The sequence below is a fragment of the Lepisosteus oculatus genome, chromosome 14 (assembly GCF_040954835.1).
Source record: "Lepisosteus oculatus isolate fLepOcu1 chromosome 14, fLepOcu1.hap2, whole genome shotgun sequence".
In the NCBI taxonomy this organism is placed as follows: domain Eukaryota; kingdom Metazoa; phylum Chordata; class Actinopteri; order Semionotiformes; family Lepisosteidae; genus Lepisosteus; species Lepisosteus oculatus.
In genome coordinates, this window is record NC_090709.1 from 21880563 (window position 1) to 21902870 (window position 22308).

The 22308-nt window shown below is 40.7% G+C and overlaps 2 non-coding genes and 1 pseudogene across 2 annotated transcripts; 2 read left to right on the forward strand and 1 right to left on the reverse strand.

The window, feature by feature from the left end:
- Positions 1–2032: 2032 nt before the first annotated feature.
- Positions 2033–2151, forward strand: LOC138216139 (5S ribosomal RNA). The gene has a single exon (XR_011179851.1). It is a non-coding gene; the product is annotated as a 5S ribosomal RNA (ribosomal RNA).
- A 12138-nt stretch (positions 2152–14289) lies between these two features.
- LOC138218294 (5S ribosomal RNA) lies at positions 14290–14408 on the forward strand (annotated as a pseudogene).
- A 6637-nt stretch (positions 14409–21045) lies between these two features.
- On the reverse strand, positions 21046–21128 carry trnal-uaa (transfer RNA leucine (anticodon UAA)). Its single transcript has one exon. It is a non-coding gene; the product is annotated as a tRNA-Leu (tRNA).
- Positions 21129–22308: the final 1180 nt, after the last annotated feature.

Below are 22308 nucleotides of genomic sequence, written 5' to 3' on the forward strand. Positions count from 1 at the left end.
CCTTCTGCAACACTTTTCTGCTGAACTGCACACAATCCATGAAGACGTCATCCAAAAGCTCAAAACTCACAGCATTCTTGCGGGATCCAAAAGTTGCCATTTCGTGAACTGCAAAACAAACACTGCTTCCACAAAACAAGAAAACAATCCAACTACTCCACCTACAGGCTGATCAAGGTATCTCCCCTGCCAGGTAAGTATGAGCTGTACAAACCCCTGCAAGCGGCTCGCACCCACAGCACAAAGTGCGCAGCCTAGGCCAGCTCCTCGCCCCGCACACCACCGCCTCCTGCTGGGCCCACTCTTTCGCACACTCACAAGCCACACTAACACTCAAAAGGGTGGGCAAAACGAGAAAACGAGCGCGCCGTTTCCTACACATTCGCAGCATGTCCCGGGACACATTCGCAGCATGTCCCGGGACGCAATTCGGCCTCATTTTCATAACACCAGCCCAGCAGATCGCTACGCAAGCTCACGTCGTGCGCCTGCCACACACCGAACAAACACCGGAGCCTTTTCAGCAATTTCCAAAAAACGGGCCTGCTCGCCTGCCCACAAGGCTCCGTCTCTTACCCGCTCTCTTCTGTGCTGTTCTCTCGGCACCGCTGCAGCGCACACAACTCCTGGAGCGCGGGGAGAAAGTTTCCACGCTCCGCCGCAGGGAAGGCTCGCTCCGTGCGCACACGTCCTTTCAATGCCAGTTCAACAAGTGCTCCGCATTAGCAGCACCGGGGCTCCGGCGTGTCGCACCTCACCTCACCTCGCATAGCCCCCTCCTTGAATGTCTGGCGCTGGGCATGCCCCGCTCTCCTCCACCTTATCTTGTCGTGTGTGACCACCGACAATGGCCACAATGCCGGGGAATGGCACCTGTAAAGTGTTAATTGGGGCACAGGAACAGCCCGTCTCGTCTCGGGGGCCGGCTTCAAAGACAATACAGCAAACACAGCGGGGCGGGGGAAGTAGACGACACGACACATGCAGGTACATTCAGCTCCGGCGGGAACGAGTCATTTGTCGGTCTTTTCAAGTGCTGGGAGCCGAGTAATCCGTCGCTTGTATCGTTTCTCTCCGATGACTAGATCTCACCCTGCGACTCTCGACTGGGCTCACCCACGGCAGCCCAGCAGGTGTGAGCCTAGCCGGCACCTGGATGGGCGATTCCCCCCGGAAAAGCTCAGGTTGCTGCTGCTCCTGCAAGAGGTGTGACTGGGACCAGAAGGGAGCGCTCACCCTGCGGTCTGTGTGGCTTTCTTATGCCCCAGCATCCTGATGGCGACACTCTGCTGCACAAACAGGCGCCGTCCTTCGGGGGAGGCATAAAACCGAGATCCCAACCCTCCTTGGCAATTATGAAATCCCAGGGCGTCTCTCAAAAAGAGACGCCGGGGGTGTCACTCTGGTGTTTGTGTTCCCCTTTACCAATCAGTCGGGTTCTCCTCCTAATCCCCGTCTCATATGTAACAATCAATGACGAGGCCCCCCTGTCCCGCGATATTGTACTTGTCTCCTGGCCACTGGCTGGCGCCGTGAGATTTAGTACTCGCGCAAGAGACCGGGGGCAGAGCGCGAACGCGGTCCCCCGCCCCCCACAAAGTGTGTGCTCCAGGTTCCCTCTCGGGACTCTGCAACACAGCGGAAAGGCAGCGAGAAGGAGCCTCTTGCTCTGACGCCGCAATGCCACAAGAGGGCGGAGACGCCGCGCGCCCGGCCAACGTGTTGGACTGCTGCGCTTTATGTGCTGAAATAAACACGCGACAGGCCAGAAATGTTTTGAGTGCTGTGCACTGTAGGTTTTTGTCTTGTGAAGACTTGCCTTGTGCTCCTCCGAGCAGTTTGTTTGTTCTCCTCCAGTGCGGGACAAGCCAACACAAGGGAGCACATTCGCCAACATCCAGGTACGCAATGCGATTTGGAAAGAAGCTCCTTTCCAAAGAGTTGCACACGAACGATCCTTCAGTCCCGCTCGGGGGGCACGGAGCCCCAGCCACACACAGCTTCAAGTAGCGAGTCAGGCGCCACAGCTTTCACTTGCGGCCACACCACCCTGAATGTGCCTGATCTCATCTGATTTTGGAAGCTAAGCAGGGTTGGGCCTGGTTAGTACTTGGATGGGAGACTGCCTGGGAATACCAGGTGCTGCAAGCTTTTACTCTCTCGGCCAGCAGGGGTCGCCGTTGGTACCGTAGGCTTTGGGAGGAAAACCTGGAGGATGGAAAGGTGATCTATAGCCTCATCTCTAGAGATGTTTTGTTGCTATGGCATGTGTGTGACCCATATAAAAAAAAGTCCGTTTGTAAAACGAATATCGAAGCTGCCTCTAAATCTGCAAATGAAGATGAGTCGATAAACCACTTGTTTTTCATATAACTATACATATGTAGCGGCGAGACTTATTAATAAGACAGAATTAAGTGTTGCGAGCTTTCCCAAATGAGGCCCCATCTCTGTTCATCTCTGTGGTGCAGCCACAGAGAAACTATTCATGCAGGCTGATTTAAGGTTTCCTTTGATAAGGGACAGCTCCCAAAGGGGAATGCACTTAGCTAAGCCTGGCTATCATGATCAATGATCATCCATTGGCGCCTATCTGTCTAGGGAGTGCCAGATGGACATCTGGACTGCATTTCTAAGTGTCAGGATTAAGTGACTCATATCTCACCTTGATCAACCAATCAGGGACTGGTAAGGCCGAGTAACCCACGTGGGACTCTGATGCCCATGGAACTTTCAGCCAATCAATGAGCTGAAGTTCCTCCAGGTAAAAACAGGCAACACAGAGATTCAGTAAGATTCAGAAGGGATTCAGGAGGATTCTGTGGACTGTTCTAAAGGGAATTCAAAGGAGAATTCCAGGGCAGGACGGCCCAGGAGCAGAAGGCTCTCAAGGGCAGGACATTCTCGCAGCGCGCCTCCTGACCATCCTGCGACTCAGCCCGGACAACCACGGAACGGCCAGTGTGTCCGAGTGCCAGAACTTATAGCGGAGTCTAGAGCGGAGGTTGCCAGAGAGTAACCAGAGGATCCACTCGAGGTTAGCACCAGCAGCAAGCCTCGTGATTAAGTCAGAACTGTGGACAGCTGAATCACTATTCAGAACTAACTCTTCATCAGGAACGAACCAGTCCTCTTCCTGACTTGCTGGGACCCACAGTCATCTTTTCTCCTGTGCACAAACTTTGCTAGTTAAAGCCAACAGTGAGCATCAGCAGCGCACCGTCGCAAGCCGCACAGCACAGCCTGGCACCGAGCCAGAGAGCGCGGATTGGACAGCAACAAGCCTGCAACTGTTTCTTTGTGCCCGCAGGAGATCTGAATCCCCAGAAATTGGATGAGTATTCAACTTCAATGCATTACAGCTCGAGAATTCAATTGTTATCCCAACCAGTTGATATCAATTTAATTCCTAGGGTTATGTACTTGTTTTGAGTATTTAATGTAGAAGTTATAACCAAGTTCATTTACGAAACGGTCTTAATGAATGATATACTGAACGTAAGTCCTCTTGATATATGTAACTCTTTGTAACTGAATGAATATATATCTTTTGTATTCTGATAACCCTCTCGATAAGATCTGTTAGTTTTATATGCATATTCTATGTATTAATAAATGTATCCTCGTGTATTAGTACCTGTGTGTGTGCGTTGTTTGAGTTATATCGCATGGTTGGATTCTAAAGCCATCAAAAGAATCAACTTTGTGATTTACTGCTACAATTAATAATTGTTCCAGTAAATGCCCAAACCCTACAGAACTGGTGCCTTTAGAGAGCCACTACAGTTACATATTTGGCGTCCCTGAGCCGGTTTTCTTACACTGTCAACTTCAAAATCCTCATTCTCACCTATTAGGCTCTCGATGGCTTGGCACCTGAATACCTGTCTGGGTTATCGCCCTACTCCCCACCTCATAACCTTCGCTCTTCTAATTGTGATTTCCTATCTGTCCCCCAGTCCATCTACACTCTATGGGTGACAGGGCCTTCTCCTGTTTTGCCCCAAAGCTCTGGATCTTTATCCCCAAGAATATCAGAGAGTCACCTTCTCTAAACTCCTTCAAATCCAGACTCAAAACCCTCTTCTTTAGAAGAGCCTTTAATGAACTATTCTTTACCCCTCTGTTCCTACTGTATTTAATACCACCATCTATTGTCTCCTCTAACTGTGTATTCTCATGCTGCTTATCTTGTGTATTTTTTTAACTTTATTGTTGTCATTCTGTAAAGCTCTTTGAAAAGCCACCTTTAAAGGCGCTATATAATGTAAAGATTATTATTATTATTAATAATGAACAGTGCATTTAACACTGAGCACATGCGGTCCTTCTTTGCAAAGGATTGCAAAGGTTGGGAATTAGCTTTTCACACGTGTTGTTGAAGACCGTATCCTGGCTTTGTTGCAGGAAATGTCTGGATGCCATCACCCGATCAAGGAGAGGATCAGGGTTTTGGGAAGTCTTTTTGATGCCTGACACTGTGGGTTTCCTGGTTGTAACGGGTGTCATTCTGGACCTAAACAACAGAGAACACCGTTGAAATCGCTGAACTGCCTAGTGGACACTTTGTCGCCTTCTTCTGACCTGTATTTAATGCAATTCTCTGAAAACGTGGCACGTTATACAGATGCAGCCATTCAAAGTGCGGTGTACAGACACATACTGGAGTTAATTGGCTATGGCGTCGCACATCGTGACGCGCGATGAAGCAAAATACTGCGGTACATGATTGGTTGACTGACAGGGGCACTCGTGGTCCGTTGGTCGGTTGTAGAAAGATTTACAGTAAATGTCTTAACTGTGCCTGTTTAAGTATTGAATATTTATATGGAATTTTACCACTGAAGGGAAATCTTAGTACCTGAGCATAAAAAGAATAGGAGCATACTGTAATGCGTGCGAAGGCCATAAACGATATTAATTTTGGAACTTAAACATACAGTATATGGCTGGTCTCGGTACTTTAAAGAAAACATACACACCAGTATTCCATTTCTCCCTAAACATTTTAAGCATCGAAGTCTTTAACTAACGTCATACCGGAGTCAACAAGCATACTTTTAGAATTTGATTAAAAGGGAATATAATATGGAATCGCGTATCTAAAGAAATTAATAACGATATATTCATGTACCGCAACACAAGAATAGTACACGCTGTACATTGTCTGTTGATAATGTTTCTGTAGTGCTTTTTCAGCACTCTCCATGTGACCTTGCTGGTGGCGCAGTGGGTTAGGTTCTTGACTCCTATGTCACCTTGTCTGTGATCAAATCGTGCTGGAGCCATGACTTGTTTTTTAACAAACATTTCTTTGAAAAAATGAAATGTTTCCCTGAGTCAGAGATTAAATAAAACCTCACTCGCACCAAACAAATTTATATTTCTAAATATCACAACATGATCGAATTTAAGTCATTTTAATAACAATGAATAGTCACCTAGGCGTTACAATATAAACATTTATATTGATTTAAATCGCATTTTGATTTAAATTGCAAACACGTGTTTAAATATATGTGTTTTTTTGATTCACAATCAGACAAATGCAACATAAATTGATATTTTTGTCTTCTAAGTATCTTAATAAATTTTCAGCATAGCTTTCTCCCCGTTTAGATGTATTTTTCTTGGGATCTTGGGATCAAACGTGGAAAGATTAGATTGTAATCGTTTTTATTTTTTAAATACATTTTAGAAAAGTGTAATCTATACTAAAAAGCTGTACACCACCTGCTATAAAGATACATATTGTAATACTTTTGGGTTCAGATAGGACAGACACAAGAACTCAGACTAAAATCAAAGTCTGTTAAAGCTTTGATTTTATATATCACCTTTAAAAGTGGCATCTCAAAGCAAATACCCAACACTGATTGTACCCATCTGTCATGCTAATAAAGCACCTTGAATTGAATTGAATTGAGAGAGGGGGGGAAGGGCGAGCGAGAGAAAGAGCGAGAGAGCACAGCCAGGACAGACAAGCATCGCATATTTAAGGAAATAGCAGTTTAACCTTGTTCATGCACAAACAGTGGCATGTTACATTATTAATTTGGGTGTCTCCTCTTGCCAGAAAGCTATAAATTGCATTTTGAGTGCGGTTTTTGACTTTTTTTAAATTGCAACCCATAAATAAAACTGATACTGTTTAGACTTCTAATTATTTTAAACTGTATTACAGGAGCACAATGCACAATACAACGTAAATTGCATAAATGCACTTGGAATCTGTCCAAGCCCTACTTTGTCAGGCATTTTCTTTTATTGTAACGGACATAAAACCTCCCTTGCTTTTAACAGATTTTCATACGAAACTACGAAAATTATTTAAACTTATCATTCAACAGAGCTCGAAATATCACAAGTATCCTCAAGAGCACAGACTGTATTAAAAGTATGCTAGTGACAAACTAGTATACTTTAGATATTTTTTTCTGAACGGGGGAAAATCTGATCATGTTTCTCTATAACAATAATAAAAAACATTATTTTACATATCACCTTTATGTGATATCACCTTAAGGACAGCACATACAAGGGTTAATTGCACAATGGACCGCGCAAAGAAATTTAAAATAGTCTTCTTTAGGTGTGAGGGCAGGAGTGGATCGCAACAGGCATAATCAACAAATTAGGAAAACAAAGAACAGGACAGGTGAGACGTGTATCCAGAATGCGAGTGATCAGAAAAAGGAACAGCTGTTACACCCAGGTTTTACGCTCTCTCTACGCTCTCTCTCTCTAATCTAAGTGGTGAGAAAGCTGTGCTCAATTATAATTAAGGGACTTTAAAGTAAAAAGAGATGCTTCATATTGCTTGACTAATTTTAAAAACTAAGTTATAAATGCAGATGCTCTCTCTTAATATCTCATATCTAATATCTTTTGAGGCTGTACAGTATGCATTACAATATAAACATTTACTGTCAACCTTTAAATCAACAATTGATTTAAAGACAATCTGTCAAAGCGCAAGGAAACCTATTACTTGATTCTTATGGACTCCCAGTCCCGCCAGGGGTTAAAAAATAACATGGAATCGTGTATCTAAAGAAATAACAGAATACAGTTACTATGAACTATGTTCATGCACCAACAATAGTATGTTACATTATTAATTTGGGGGTCTCCTCTTGCTAGAAAGTGCTAAATTGCATTTTGCCTCAACACTCCATACTCAACAACGATAATTCACAAACAGCCAGAACATGTAACTCCACATTCCCAAATAGACCTCATTTCCATAGCCCCACCCCTTATGCACACCCAACATCCCTCCCCTGTTCTCTCTCTCTGCTGGCGTTTGTAATCATTTTTATTTTTAAATACATTTTAGCAAAGTCATGTATTTTAAAAATCTTAAGATTTCTTTATTTATGTCTTTAGTGGTTTCATTAGTGACAAAGGCCAAACTTTCTTGGAAAAATGTCTTTTATGTAAACCATGTTTGCTATTAATTCATTTAGGGCTAGAATATGTTCATTGTCTTCCAACGAAAGAAGGGTTCCTTCAAAACATTAAATATATATACATACTGTATACAGTACAGTTTGCATACGTTAATATGTTTATGTTCCTAAATCAATCTCTTGAGCATGTGAAAGGCATGGTGAATCGATTCTCAAAAATTACTGTACTTTGCATGATTGGAAACCAATGCGTGATTGCGAAATGCTGTGGTGTTACTTTAACAAAGACCGTCAATGAAAAAAATAATGTGGACCATGGCAATACTTTGAGTTTACAGCTTGTCCAAGGTCATTCATTATTAATACTATTAGTAATATTTTCGTTAAAGACTTTGATGGCGACAGCTCAAACATGAGAGGTTGAGCTTTATTAGCTCACCTTGCGGAAATTCCGGATACCATTATTTTGCTTGTGGTATTATAGGAGAATTTACGGAAACTCACGGTAGAATGCATAAAGCGCACCGCAAAATAATTTTGAATGGCTGCATCTGTATCTGTGCAACCTTTATGGAGGGTGACCACACTCATAAGAATCATAGATTCGATCACAAGCATCTAAAAATGAGCATGAGAAAATGACATCACACTATAAGGCTGAATGGCTCAAATTCTCCTGTTCCTTCTGCAGCAAATGTGTGTTTTTTGCTTCTTAACACTGAGATAGTTGGAGATATTTGGCAGCAGTGGGATTCCAACTAACACCCCCAAAGAGACTAGAGCTTTAATCCACCTCTGAATTAAAAACTGGGTGACTTGTAAGGGTGGTAGGAGAGGAAAGGAATAAATGCTTCTTTTTTGGACAAAGTCTTTATCTACTAAAAGAAGGAAAGAAATATTTGATTATTATTTTTTCACCAGTTGTTTTGATCAAATTATTGTAATGCAGTGCCATATTAAGGTATAATATGTACATGAACGTCATGTCTGAGTCGATGATGGCAGCTGAGTATCGCTGGAGGACAGTTCATCATGAGTGGGCAAGCCTGCATAATGAGGGAGAAGAGATCGGCCTTTCTGACGCAGTGTCCAGTGACACTAACCTTCTGTCCTACTGTTCTCTGCTAATGTAGAGGGTGAATGTTTATTTAGGTGAATGTAAGGTTTCATTCTTGTAAAATATTTCCGAGCACTTTTTTTGTTGCTGAAAATTAATCTTGTGCATTTGAATGAATTCACCTTGTCACCTTATTCTATACATTGTTTCATCAGATTAGAACATTTAGAGAAGCTCAATTGCATTTATGAATTGCATTGTGATAGTATTTCTTTCCGTTGAAATACTTCAGTCAAAAATGTAGAGAAGGTGCTCCTGTTTTCACCATTATAAGAACTGTGATGCACCAGTAATATTTACTCTCATAAAAGTATTGTAATTGTATTGTTCTGTTCTGTTACAATCTTGAGTGACACAAACCTTCTGTTTTACTGCACTACACTTCTCCAGAGGCCAGTTCAGCACACAAGGATCCTCAGTCAAACAAACACTGCAATCGCTTGATAAACGCCATTTCTCATCCTTTCTCTTAGTGTCGGTGCTACTATTGTATGCAAAGGAGGCGACTTGACAATTAAATCTTAAAGAGAGTCTTCATGAAGGTGTGTGTCGGCAAGCTCTCCACTGGCAATTGACTGGGCTTGTGAAGAAACCAATCTCATTCAACAACCATACAAATTGCACAACTTAAGGTACATGAAGCGAAATCCGTGAGCTGATTGACACAAAACAATGTCACTTCACATTATCTGCAAAGTTGTTTTGCTTGTCTGACCACCTCTTCCTACTTTACAGTGAGCACATATATTTCAGTTTCTTTCCCCCATGTGGAGATGTATCCACTGCCAAAACTGCTGTCTGATTATTTAAATTATCTGTAAAACTGTTACATGACTTTATCTAATTGTAAATTTATAAGACGGTCTGTGAGAGCTGTGAATCTGACTGAGAAAAGAATAATGATTTTTTATTCTGCCTGAGAATTTTCCTGAGAATTTTTCCTGAGAATTTTTCTTCTTTTCCAAGTGGTGTTACATCCTCTTCAGATACTCTGCAATGACTGCCAGAGAGAAGAGGAGAGAGAGATGGACAGATAAGAGCACACACAGCAAGAGACACATACGTCTTGATTTACTTTGAAGCAAGTGTTCATTTCTTTTCTGGAACAAGTTGTTTCTGAACTTCAAGAAATTCATACAACTTCTGAAAGATAAAATACAAATCTTGCTTCTCAGGACAGAAGAAATGCTGCAAACAAATGCCAGTGATTTGTGAAAAGCAATGGGAATGTGTCCCTGTGCAGCTGTTAAACAAAGGGCTGATGGGTCAAACACACTCAGGGACGGGCTTCAGATTGTGATGATGTAAACATAATCTCCGCTAAAAATTGAAGGGATTTCTTCGCAAACCCTCTTGAATGTTGCAGGAAATCTTCGTGTTTTACTTGTGTGCAACTACAACAGGTAAACAAATAAGTACCTAAGTCAATGTCCAAGAAAACCATCTTCACGTGTGGAATTTTTCTTTAACTGGCTGTTGGGAGAATTCATTTATACACCCGTTGTATCCTTAGCAAAAATATTTTAAAATTAGAACACAGATTTGTTGGAGAACTTGACAATCCTTGACAATCATTATTAAATGAGCATTATACAAATGTGCGTTGATATTTTTAATATGTACCTTAATTGTAATATATATATATACACATAATTGCTTTGATATGGATGTTAATTTGAAGGAATTGAGGAAACTATGAAGATACATTTGGGCATCTGCTATTGGTAAAGAGGAAAGAGTACCTTAAGTGTGAAGCTTGCATACACACGAGAGACAAAATCAGTTTAAATTCACTTCATTAAATTGATGGTGTGCTAAATCAATCGTGCATAAAGTGTACATAGCAGAGGATGGTTTCGATCCATCAACCTCTGGGTTATGGGCCCAGCATGCTTCCACTGCGCCACTCTGCTGATAGCTGCCATGTAGCGATTCAACACAACTGCTCTATCTTTGCTTTCTAAAAGTGCGCCAGAGATGAAAAGTCTAAACGGCAAAAGCAGACGTCACTTTGAGCACTTGGTCTTTTATAGTACAAATCATCACCCGCTGCTCTACATGGGCGTGTCTTCAATATCGTTGAGAACCAAACCTTCTGCTTTCCGAGGCAACTGATTCTTTCCTCGTTAATTCCCAAATCTTCAATGAGAATCAGTGAAACGAAAATCAAACACATGTACACACTCGCGTCCTAACCTGAAAGAAAAATCTACACCCACTTTATAATACTGAAAATGATTCAGGAAGTACAGCAAAGTTCTAAAACCAGCGAATGCATCTGCATAAATAAAATGTCATTTTTTCAAAAGTAAAATCTTCAGCTTTGAAAGATTGCCATCCATATATTTTCGTTTTTCTCTTTTTTTACATAACACACTTTCGAGAAACAAACTGTCTTTTAATTAAGGCTTCATTAGAAAATGTGTATCTTGGTTTGCTAAGTTAAAATCGGCACATCCCAGTAGGCAAAAGATGTAGAATATACGACTATTAAATGCATACCTTAGACGTGTAAATGTGCTCCGTAACTGGTCTAGAATGAAATTCTAATATACGAATATCGTTATACGTCAATTAGACATCTATGATTATAGATCATAGACCATACATAAATGGTTGGAGTTCTATTATACGGATACATTTAGAAGACTATTATACATATACAGATCCAGCCATTCAAAATGCGCGGGCGATACCGCATTATTTTCCGGTACGCTGTACGCAGTCTACAGCAAGCTAGACTGCGTACCGCGAGTTACCGCTAAATACCGCTAGTTACCGTAAATTCTCCTATAATACGACAAGCAAAATAATAGTATCCGGAATTTCCGCAAGGTGGAGCTAATAAAGCTCAACCTCTCATGTTTGAGCTGTGGCCATCAGTCTTTAACAAAGATATTACTAATAGTATTAATAATGAATGACCTTGGACAAGCTGTAAGTGTAAACTCAAAGTATTGCCCTGGTCAACATTCTTTTTTTCATTGACCGTCTTTGTAAAAGTAACACCACAGCATTTTGCAATCACTCATTTGTTTCCAATCATGCAAAGTACAGTAATTCACCATGCCTTTCACATGCTCATAAAAGAGATTGATTTAGGAACATAAACATATTACCGTATGCAAACTGTACTGTATACAGTATGTATATGTATATTTAATGTCTTAACTTTGCCCGTTTAAGTATTGAATATTCATATCTAATTTTACCACTGAAGGGAAATCTTAGTAGCTGAGCATAAAAAGAATAGGAGCATACTGCAACGTGTGTGAAGGCCATAAACGATATTAATTTATGGCCAAATATGAAGACAGTACGTAAAGTTATAATTCAAACGGAATTAAAAACTACACATCCCAGTTACCATGGTGGTGCTTGTGATCATTGCGTTTAACCAACGAAACAGGGCGAAAAATCAGTCACATGACTTTGGGGCAGAGTTTCGAAAGCTTAACATATCAGCAACAAAGCGAAATTTACACGCTAGGCTACCTCAAACTGTCATTTACACGACTGTGTATGTTGCTTAAGCCACTCCTATTTGGCATTTTAGTTATGGAGGCGAGAAGACGCCCCCCCCCCCCCTCTCTGGGTGTCTGATTTGCCGCCATCTTTAACCGCTTCGTGTCCGAATGGTAGTAGCTATGCATACGAAATAAAGTTCATCCCAGCTACATATATTTTTGTGGTAAGAGGGAGCAAAACATCAGTAATTACTGCTATTAATTAGTGTACGATTTATAGTTGAAATCTGAGCCTAAATGTAAAGTTAAAATCTCGACAAAGCAATGTAGGAAATACAGAGAAAAGAAATCCTTTCTGACATCTAAAATCAGTTTCGATCAAGGTCTCTAAAACGAACAAGAAAAAGAGGATTTTCGGAGGGCAATTACGCTGTATTTATATAGGATAAGTGATTTATGAGCAATCTAATTTCTTGTTCGTTTAAAACAGTGAAATGTCAGCTGCAAAAGATCGCACCAGAAACAGCACTGTCTCTGCCTGTCATAGACGTTGTAGCGTCAATGCTTGTTAATAAGACATAATTAAGCGTTGGTATGCTCCTAAAGGAGGCCCCATCTCACCCTCCATCTCTGTGGTGCAGCCACAGAGAAAGAATTCATGCAGGCTGATTTAAGATGTTTTCTTTTGATAAGAAACAAGCTCCCAGACGGGGATGCAATTGGCTAAGCCTGGCTATCATGATCAGCCTGTCAGCTGGTTTGGTGTTCGTGCCGGGAAATTCCAAATCCAAACACAGTGGATAAGTAAACCCCATGTTCTACATTGCGTCTTGAGAATTCAATTGTACCTCAACACAAGTTGTTATCAATTTAATCCATGAGTAATGTATTTACTTCCGAGTTTAGAGTAACAGTGGGTAATAACACTGATTAGCGATTTGGTAACCGAACGATATATATTGACATATATTCTCTGTTGTGTATCTCTTTGTGTTTGAATCTCTTCGAGATTATATACCTTGTATATTGATAACCCTCACAGTAAGGTCTGCCGCTCGTATCCAGGCAGACTAATATATGTTTGGTGCACAGTTTATATTAATAAATGTATCCCGTGTATTGAACCCGTGTGTGTGCGTTGTTAGTTGTTCTGACGATTGATTTTCTAAAAGCCCCAACGAACAACCTCGTGATTACTGCTACAATTAATAATTGTCTCAGTAAACCCATCAAACCACTACAACATGCAGGTACATTCAGCTCCCGCGGGAACGAGTCATATTTTCTTTTCAAGTGCAGGGAGCCGAGTAATCCTTTGCTTGTATCGTTTCTCCCCGGTGACTAGATCTCACCCTGCGACTCTCGACTGGGCTCACCCACGGCAGCCCAGCAGGTGTGAGCCTAGCCGGCACCCGGATGGGAGATTCCCCCCGGAAAAGCTCAGGTTGCTGCTGCTCCTGCAAGAGGTGTGACTGGGACCAGTAGGGAGCGCTCACCCTGCGGTCTGATTGGCTTTCTTATGCCCCAGCATCCTGATGGCGACACTCTGCTGCACAAACAGGCGCCGTCCTTCGGGGGAGGCGTAATACCGAGGTCCCGACCCTCCTTGGCCATTAAGAAATCCCAGGGCGTCTCTCAAAAAGAGACGCCGGGGGTGTCACTCTGGTGTTAGTGTTCCCCTTTACCAATCAGTCGGGGTCTCCTCCTAATCCCCGTCTCATATGTAACAATCAATGACGAGGCCCCCCTGTCCCGCGATATTGTACTTGTCTCCTGGCCGCTGGTTGGCGCCGTGAGATATAGTTCTCACGCAAGAGACCGGGGGCAGAGCGCGAACGCGGTCCCCCGCCCCCCACAAAGTGTGCGCTCCAGGTTCCCTCTTGGGGCTCTGCATACAGCGGAAAGGCAGCGAGAAGGAGTCTCTTGCTCTGATGGTGCAAGGCCACAAGAGGGCGGAGGCGCCGCGCGCCCGTCCGACGTGTTGGACTGGTGCGCTTTATGTGCTGAAATAAACACGCGACAGCCCAGAAATGTTTTCAGAGTGCTGTGCACTGGAGGTTTTTGTCTTGTGAAGACTTGCCTTGTGCTCCTCCGAGCAGTTTGTTTGTTCTCCTCCAGTGCGGGACAAGCCAACACAAGGGAGCACATTCGCCAACATCCAGGTACGCAATGCGATTTGGAAAGAAGCTCCTTTCCAAAGAGTTGCACACGAACGATCCTTCAGTCCCGCTCGGGGGGCACGGAGCCCCAGCCACACACAGCTTCAAGTAGCGAGTCAGGCGCCATGGCTTTCGCTTGCGGCTACACCACCCTGAACGTGCCTGATCTTGTCTGATCTTGGAAGCTAAGCAGGGTTGGGCCTGGTTAGTACTTGGATGGGAGACTTTCTGGGATTACCAGGTGCTGCAAGCTTCTGCTCTCTCAGCCAGCAGGGGTTGACGTTGGTACCGTAGGCTTTGGGAGGAAAACCTGGAGGATGGAAAGGTGATCTATACAGATGCAGCTATTCAAAATGGGTGAGGTATTTTGCGGCATACCGCGACACACCCACCGGGGCATCACGCATAACTATCCGGCGTCGCCTTGTAAAACCGCCAGGGGGAGCTTAACCTCTCATGTACAGCATTTGAGCCTTTAATTTTGAACTGTGTATTACAGCATGTTAATCATCAGTCATTAAAATGTTGGTATATTTTATGAAAGCAAGATTGCTCAGTTGGACAAAAGTACACAACCTACCTTTATCAGAAATATTTATGCATCAAAGCCTTTACTGAAGATATTACTAATAGTATTAATAATGGATGACTTTGGACAAGCTGTATACTCAAAGTATAATTTCTTTAGCACATTTGTACAAGCACTTGGAATCTGTCCAAGCCATACTTTGTCAGGCATTTTGTTTTACTTCAACGGGCATAAAAACTTCCTTGCTTTTAACAGGGCGTTTCATAATTTCTAACTACGAAAATGATTTAAAATGCGACACCTATCATGAAAAGAAAAAAATACACACCAGTATTCCATTTCTCCCTAAACATTGTAAGCTTCGAAGTCTTTAACTAACGTGATACCGGAGTCAACAAGCATACTTTTAGAATTTGATTAAAAGGGAATATAATATGGAATCGCGTATCTCAAGAATTTAATAACGGTATGATTATATCCGTGTACTGCGGCAGGGCTGTGTAGGGCTGTTTCGCCTGGCTGCTTATGTGAGCTGTCTTGTAGCCTACTGGTCTAGGTGTGTGACTACCAACTGGTAGGTTGTGTGTTCAAATCCAGCTGGTGCTGGACCTTTCAGTTTTATTTATTTATTTTTTAATCGCGTAACATAAACATATTACCGTATGCAAACTGTACTGTATACAATATGTATATGTATATTTAATGTCTTAACTGTGCCCGTTTAAGTATTGAATATTCATATCTAATTTTACCACTGAAGGGAAATCTTAACATAAACATACAGTATATAGCTGGTCTCGGTACTTTAAAGAAAAAAATACACACCAGTATTCCATTTCTCCCTAAACATTGTAAGCTTCGAATGAAACCACTAAATAAAGACATAAATATAGAAATCTTAAGATTTGTTTTATTTAATGTTGGTAGCAGGATGAACTGTCAGAGTGTATATTTTGTCGCAAAGTTGCTACAAGATGTTAACAGTGAAAAAGGTATTTAGAAATGAGTTATTTCAACGAGTACATCATCTATCAACAATTACACAGGTTCTGTTTCCATATTGCGGATTTTGGTTAGGTACAGTATTATCAAATCCAGTGGCGCTGTGTGTTACTTTACTGAGTCCCATGTCACATGGTCTGTGATTGAAACCTGTAAAACCGGTTTAATTCGTCACAGCCAGCACTCTTCAGGTGTGAGGGTCTTCTGCTCAGAATGAAACGCTAAAATGTTTGTGTATATTCTAATGGTAGTGGGGGCAGGGTGTGTGGGAACAGGTTTGGTTGAAATTGCATTGGAGATCTATGTTCTTCACACCTGAAACATTTTCTCTGAAAGGATTTTCTTCGCAGTTTAACCGATCTTGTTACAGCATGTTACAGTTTACTATTATTAACCATATTAATTTTAAGTGCTTAATGTAAAATCTTGTAAAAATATATTTTCATTGTTCAAATATACATTAATATACATTAAGTCTGACTATCATATAATAAGTTAAATACAAAACTAAAGAAAAAATGGGGTTAAATATAATTCAAAATATTTTGCTAACAATGTTAACTGTTTATGAATAATAAAATGTATTAACTAAGGAGTAGGATGGCACAGTTGTTAGTATGTTTTTTGTTTTGTTTCTTTTTCATAAATACAACAGTAGTACCTGATGTCTCAGTGGCTTTCAAAATTAAATTATGCATGCAAACCTGTGAACTAGAAAGATAACTAAGATTTTAATACTAATTAAATGACAGCGGGCACTTTCCACCCCCTCTACATTCTCAGAGTAGAACAGACTAACCTTCTAATGAAAGACGGTCCACCCCCCACGGACAGGAAAAGTGCCCACAGGCACTTAAACTTAATATGGTCAGTAACAGTAAACAGTAACATGGTAAGAAGGAGCACGTACAAACGTTTTCGAAATAACCACATGTAAGACTCTGATGCTTAAAATGTTTAGGGAGAAAGTGGAATACTGGTGTGTATTTTTTCTTTAAACTACCAATACCAGCCATACACAGTCTGTAACGTAGGGATTTCTATATGTCTTTATTTAGTGGTTACATTAGTGACAAAGGCTAAACTTTTAGCTTCAGTAACGTGTACATATCTCCCCTTTTTATAAAACGACTTGGTTGAAAACTGTTCCAGAGCCACTGTTGTTTCATCAGTGAAAAGTACATCATGAAATGCCTCTCCCTGTTCAATCCACTGGAAAAAAGAAAAGGAGCATAAAGCTTCTGATGGTCATAAACGATATTCATTTAGGAGCAGCATCAGAGGTATGTTTTTAACTGCACTGCATTGGAGAGAATACCATAGTGTGTTTTTTTTTTTACTCCCTGGCGGAAACTGGCTTCCAGAAGAATCAGTATGGCTCAGAGATTAAATAAAACTTCACAGACATTAACGAAGAGCATAACGCGTGTACTGTATACACTGCAAGTACAACCCAACTCTCTGCAGGAGTGCTGGCTGTGACGAATTGAACCGGTTTCACGGGTATTTTCAAAGTAGGAGGCGAGATTTCCAGCGAAAGACACCCCCCCCCCCCCTCAAAAACCCAGTAAATACAGTACTTACTAGTTAAAGGCTAGGCTCCCGACTACGGCGAAAGGAACCCTTTTTCATTAGAAGACAATGAACATATTTTAGCCCTGAATGAATTAATAGCAAACATGGTTTACATAAAATACATTTTTCCAAGAAAGTTTAGCCTTTGTCACTAATGAAACCACTAAATAAAGACATAAATATAAAAATCTTAAGATTTTTAAAATACATGACTTTGCTAAAATTTATTTGAAAATAAAAACAATTACAACCACCAGGGGAGTGAGAGAACAGGGGAGGGATGTTGGTTTTGCATAAATGGCGGGGCTATGGAAATTAGGTCTGTTTGGGAATGTGTAGTTACATGTTCTGGCTGTTTGTGAATTATCGTTGTTGAGTATAGAGTGTTGAGGTATTGATTTTGTGTAATGCTTCATGTTGAAAATTGAGGTGGATTTTGTTTATGATAAACAGGATAAACTGGGATGGGAGGAAGGTTTGGTTTTGCATAAGGGGCGGGATTATGATAATTGGAGGACTTTGCGAGAGTAAAATGGTTTGATTATTTGATTTTGTATTGTGGTTGTTATCTATGTTTTTGGTTGGTATTATGTTTATATGGTTGTTTTTGTTGGTTGGTTGTTATTATGGTTATTAATAATACGGTCTATAGTTGAAATCTGAGCCTAAATAAAAAGAAAAAGCAAGTGATTAGGTTTATGAGCAATCTAATTACTTATTCGTTTAAAAAGCTATATAAAATAAAGTTTATTATTAATTTGCTGAACATTATTATGCATAAGACAAAGATAACGATCCTGATCAGTTTAGAAATCTGTGAACGCTGTAAGGTTTTTACTTCTTAAACTTTTAAAATACATGTTTTGAATAGAAAGAAATCCTCTTCCTGGTACAGTATGTATAGCAAACCAGCACGTCTTTTTTTCTCCAATCAGAGGGGTGTCAGATGGTGTCAGCCAATCACCATTCTGAAGCCCTACTATAATCTCTGGTATGGGGAGACCCCAGAATTCTGTCCCATAGTTTAGACAGATGATAGATACTTTTATTGATCCTGTGAGTGAAATAAAGTAAATCATTTTCATTTTAGGAAATTATTAAACGCTCGGTTAAAAGCAAAGGAGATTGTCTGTTATAGTGGACATAAAAACAAGAGTTCGCTGGCATTATATCCTGGAAGACACAGACCGGCGCCAGACCGGTAAAATGCCTGATGAACTAGGGATTGGACAGTTTCCAAGTGCTTGTACAATCGATGGAAATATTCAAATAAATGTGCAAAAGAAATAAACAAAATAATCATTTATTTCTTTATCATATTGGCTAGCTAATGTCCTCTCTTTGCTAGTTAGTGGCTGTGTTTCTGCGTTGGGTAGCAACGGGTGACTGTTCTCAGGCGGAAGATGTAAACAGCTTAATGTTCGTGTTAAATAATTTTTAAAAATTAAAATTCATTCTATACAGCAATCACATATTTGGGTACCATTTCATAAAACTTTCATGCTTAAGATGTTTAGGGAGAAATGGAAGACTGGTGTGTATTTTTTCTTTAAACTACCAAGACCAGCCATACACAGTACAGTTTACATACATACAGTAATGTTTATGTTCCTAAATTAATATCGTTTATGACCTTCAGATGCATTATGCTCCTCTTCTTTTTATGCTCAGCTACTAAAATTTCCCTTTAGTGGTAAAATCCATATAAATATTCAAAACTAAGCGGATTAAAATGTGCACAGTAAAGACATTAAATGATTAAATCTTTGCACTACCAACCAATGCACCACGAGTGCCCCTGTCGGTCATTTTGGCCAGCCAATCACTTGCCCTGCAGTACCCTCTGGTGCCCCGCGGTGGCTTGTGGGTAGGTTACCGTACCGCAGGTTTTTACCGCGCATTTTGAATGGCTGCATCTGTAGGCTTCAGTTTGGAAAAGTGCGCTCTTCAGAAGCTACAGAAACCGCTAATGGTTACATAACACTTAATGCAAAAGCAGCGTTCAGGTTTGAAAAAGAATATTACTTGCTATGAATACAAACACTGTTACAGGAGGCGTGTTAGGGCTATTTTAGCTTAGATCATCAATTCATCTTACATTTCTACTCCATCTATATCAACAGCGTCATCGCTACTGAGCGCTGAGCCAGGTCCTGGCAATACAATCTTCTTTAGAAAACATTTTTAAAACTATTTCCACTACCATACGTAAAGTAAAAGATTCCGATTGCACGCAACTAATAAATTATCTTTTCCAGGGACGTTGTAGCTAGATGCAAATTACAATCGAAAATATCAGTATCAGCTTTAATATTTTCTTTTGGATCCACAGGACAATCAGCATGAGCCATCAAAGAGCCTGTAGCGGCAAGAAGTTTAAAAGCGCACAAGTGATCTGTCTTTGGTCAAAGGAATTGCTGGAGCAGTAGGACACAGAGCAATATCTAGCAGCTGTAGACGATGTTCGGGGAAGAGATAATTCTGTTTTCAGCACAGGGAGTGAGAATGAGCTCAGTCCGGCTCCCAGCAGAATCCATTCTGGTTTGGTTACTGTCAGACTGTGCGTCTGAGGCTCTTTGGATCGCAACGTGAAAAAAAAAGAATAAAAAACATTTGCTCACATCTTGTGATTTCCACGAGAGGAAGAGAAGATATCACTTTAAAAAAATCAGAACTGAAGATTTGGATCCGGGACCTCATACTTGTCAAATGATTAAAATAATAATTATGAAAATATCAGGCTGTGTTTCTGCAACATATCGTGCACAGTATGCCATTTTTTTCTAAAAATACAGTAGATTGTACTTAATAAAAATGTACAATTCACCGCTGGTATAAACAGATGTGTGCTGTGTTTGCCTTTGTAAGGATTTGTTTAAAAAATAAGTTCACAATACGATAGAAAAACACAGAAAGCACAAACGTAATAATATAATGATACAAAATCAATACCAAATCATAAAGCCAATTAAGTACCTATCCTTTGAAAACAGTGACATTTGTATCTACTTTTGAATTACAAATCAGACAGCGTAGTCCCTTAATTCAAAGATAAGATATTTGCCAAAACAAGACAACCAGATGTTAGCTGAATTCGGAACAAGAGCCTCTGCTTCATCGTTTATTGAGCTTTTGATCAACGTCTGAGTGAAAAAGATTCGCTATTTTAACTATTTGATTAAAGTTCACAAAAGCACCTTTCTTCGAGCTGGAGTCAAAACTGCGACTTAAGGATTCCTAACTGTTTCTAATACAGTCAACCGCGCTACCAACTGAGCTATCGAAAGGATTTAAAACGCTCCTCTCTGGCACATATTGCCCAATGTAGTGAAATGTTCCGGGTACTTAAATTCCAGTTCGACATCAAGTTTCCAACTCGTTTCCTTAGTCTTGTTTACCTTGAATTTGAGCCACAAACCAGGATTCTACTGTATAATCTTCCGGGGATGTTACAAAATGTTTGATGGGGCGTCAATCATTACAGGCGGAAATTCACTCCTTTTTTTTTCTCGAGGCATCATATTAAACATTTCATTTGGATCGAGAAGAGGATCACCATGAGAGACAGAACAAACTGTTTGATTCCATCTTTATTGGGAACTCATAACTGAGCTCTCACTATCGCATACAGCTAATGCATGTAAAGCCTTCAGTATGCGATAGTGAGAGCTCAGTTATGCCAGGGAGTGGGAGTGAAGAGAACTGAACTGAAATTTAGTAAATTCATATTTAAATAGAGTGTAAAACATCAAAGTGTTCTGTCACTTAAAACTTATTACAACACTACCAGGAGTGGAGATTGAACCCACGTGGACATTTGTCCATTGGATCTTAAGTCCAACGCCTTAACCACTCGGCCATCCTGGTCTACAGCAATATACTCTTCAGTTGTTTAACATTTAAATATGATTCAACAATTAAAAAAAATTAAACCACGAAACCTCTTAGAGTTGCGAGAATACTTCCTTTGTGTATAAAATACATTGTGAATGCTTTCTCAGCCTTTACTTTTTCGTTTTTATGACATTTTTTTTACCAAGCACGAATATTCTTTTGTCCATATCTTCCCAATGGAAGCACAGAACGCCGTCAAACCAAATGCATTTTAAAGACCAAGACTTGTGGATATTTCCACAGCCTCTACATCAAACTATCAGTGGGCTAATTATCTTTTTTTAAACCTCCGGTTTTTCATCGATACGTAATTACGCACTTACTGGAACCCGGAGGACCGCTGTGTGCACACGTTCACAACACGAAAAATACTGTTCGATACGGCTTCGTGCGAAAAACCCATATATGACCTTAGGAAGCAGAACAGTGCAGTCTCCAATTACCCAGACTGTAAGCACAGGAATAAAGCTATGTTTGATTTCTGAAACCCTTCAATTACGCCCTGTTTTCATTCAGGTAAGGGTCAACTATATTGACAATACTACTGACAGCAGGAAGATTAAAATATTCTTTACTCAGCAGCTCATTAAAAACAGCTCCCATGATGTTCAAACCGATTTTTTACACAGAACACTGACACAGCTTTGCGTTCTGAATCTCTTTTTCTCGTGCTTTTATTTAATATGGCACAATGCACTGGGATAGGGGTATTCTGTTCACAAACCAATAGCATTTAAATCACAGTACCCACAATGCTGCAAGTAAGTGTTTTGCACACTAAGCAGGTCTTCTGACATTTCCCAGCTTTGTTTTGGGTTGTGGAACCTTTATTTTTTATGATTTTCTGAAGATAACACTACAGGTATACACTGGGATAGGTGGGTCTTTTTCATGGCTCAATAGTAATTAAAATACAACAGCCACACTGCTGAAACCATATATTTTACGCACCAGACAGGGCCCCTAACCTCATACAACCTTGCTGTGGCTGTGGCCTCTTTCTTTATTTTTTTTATGATTTTCTGAAAGTAACACTACAGGTAATACAATGGGACAGGTAGGTCTTCTTCATGGCTCAATAGTGTAGTGGTTTGATGGGTTTACTGAGACAATTATTAATTGTAACAGTAATCAGGAGGTTGTTCGTTGTAGC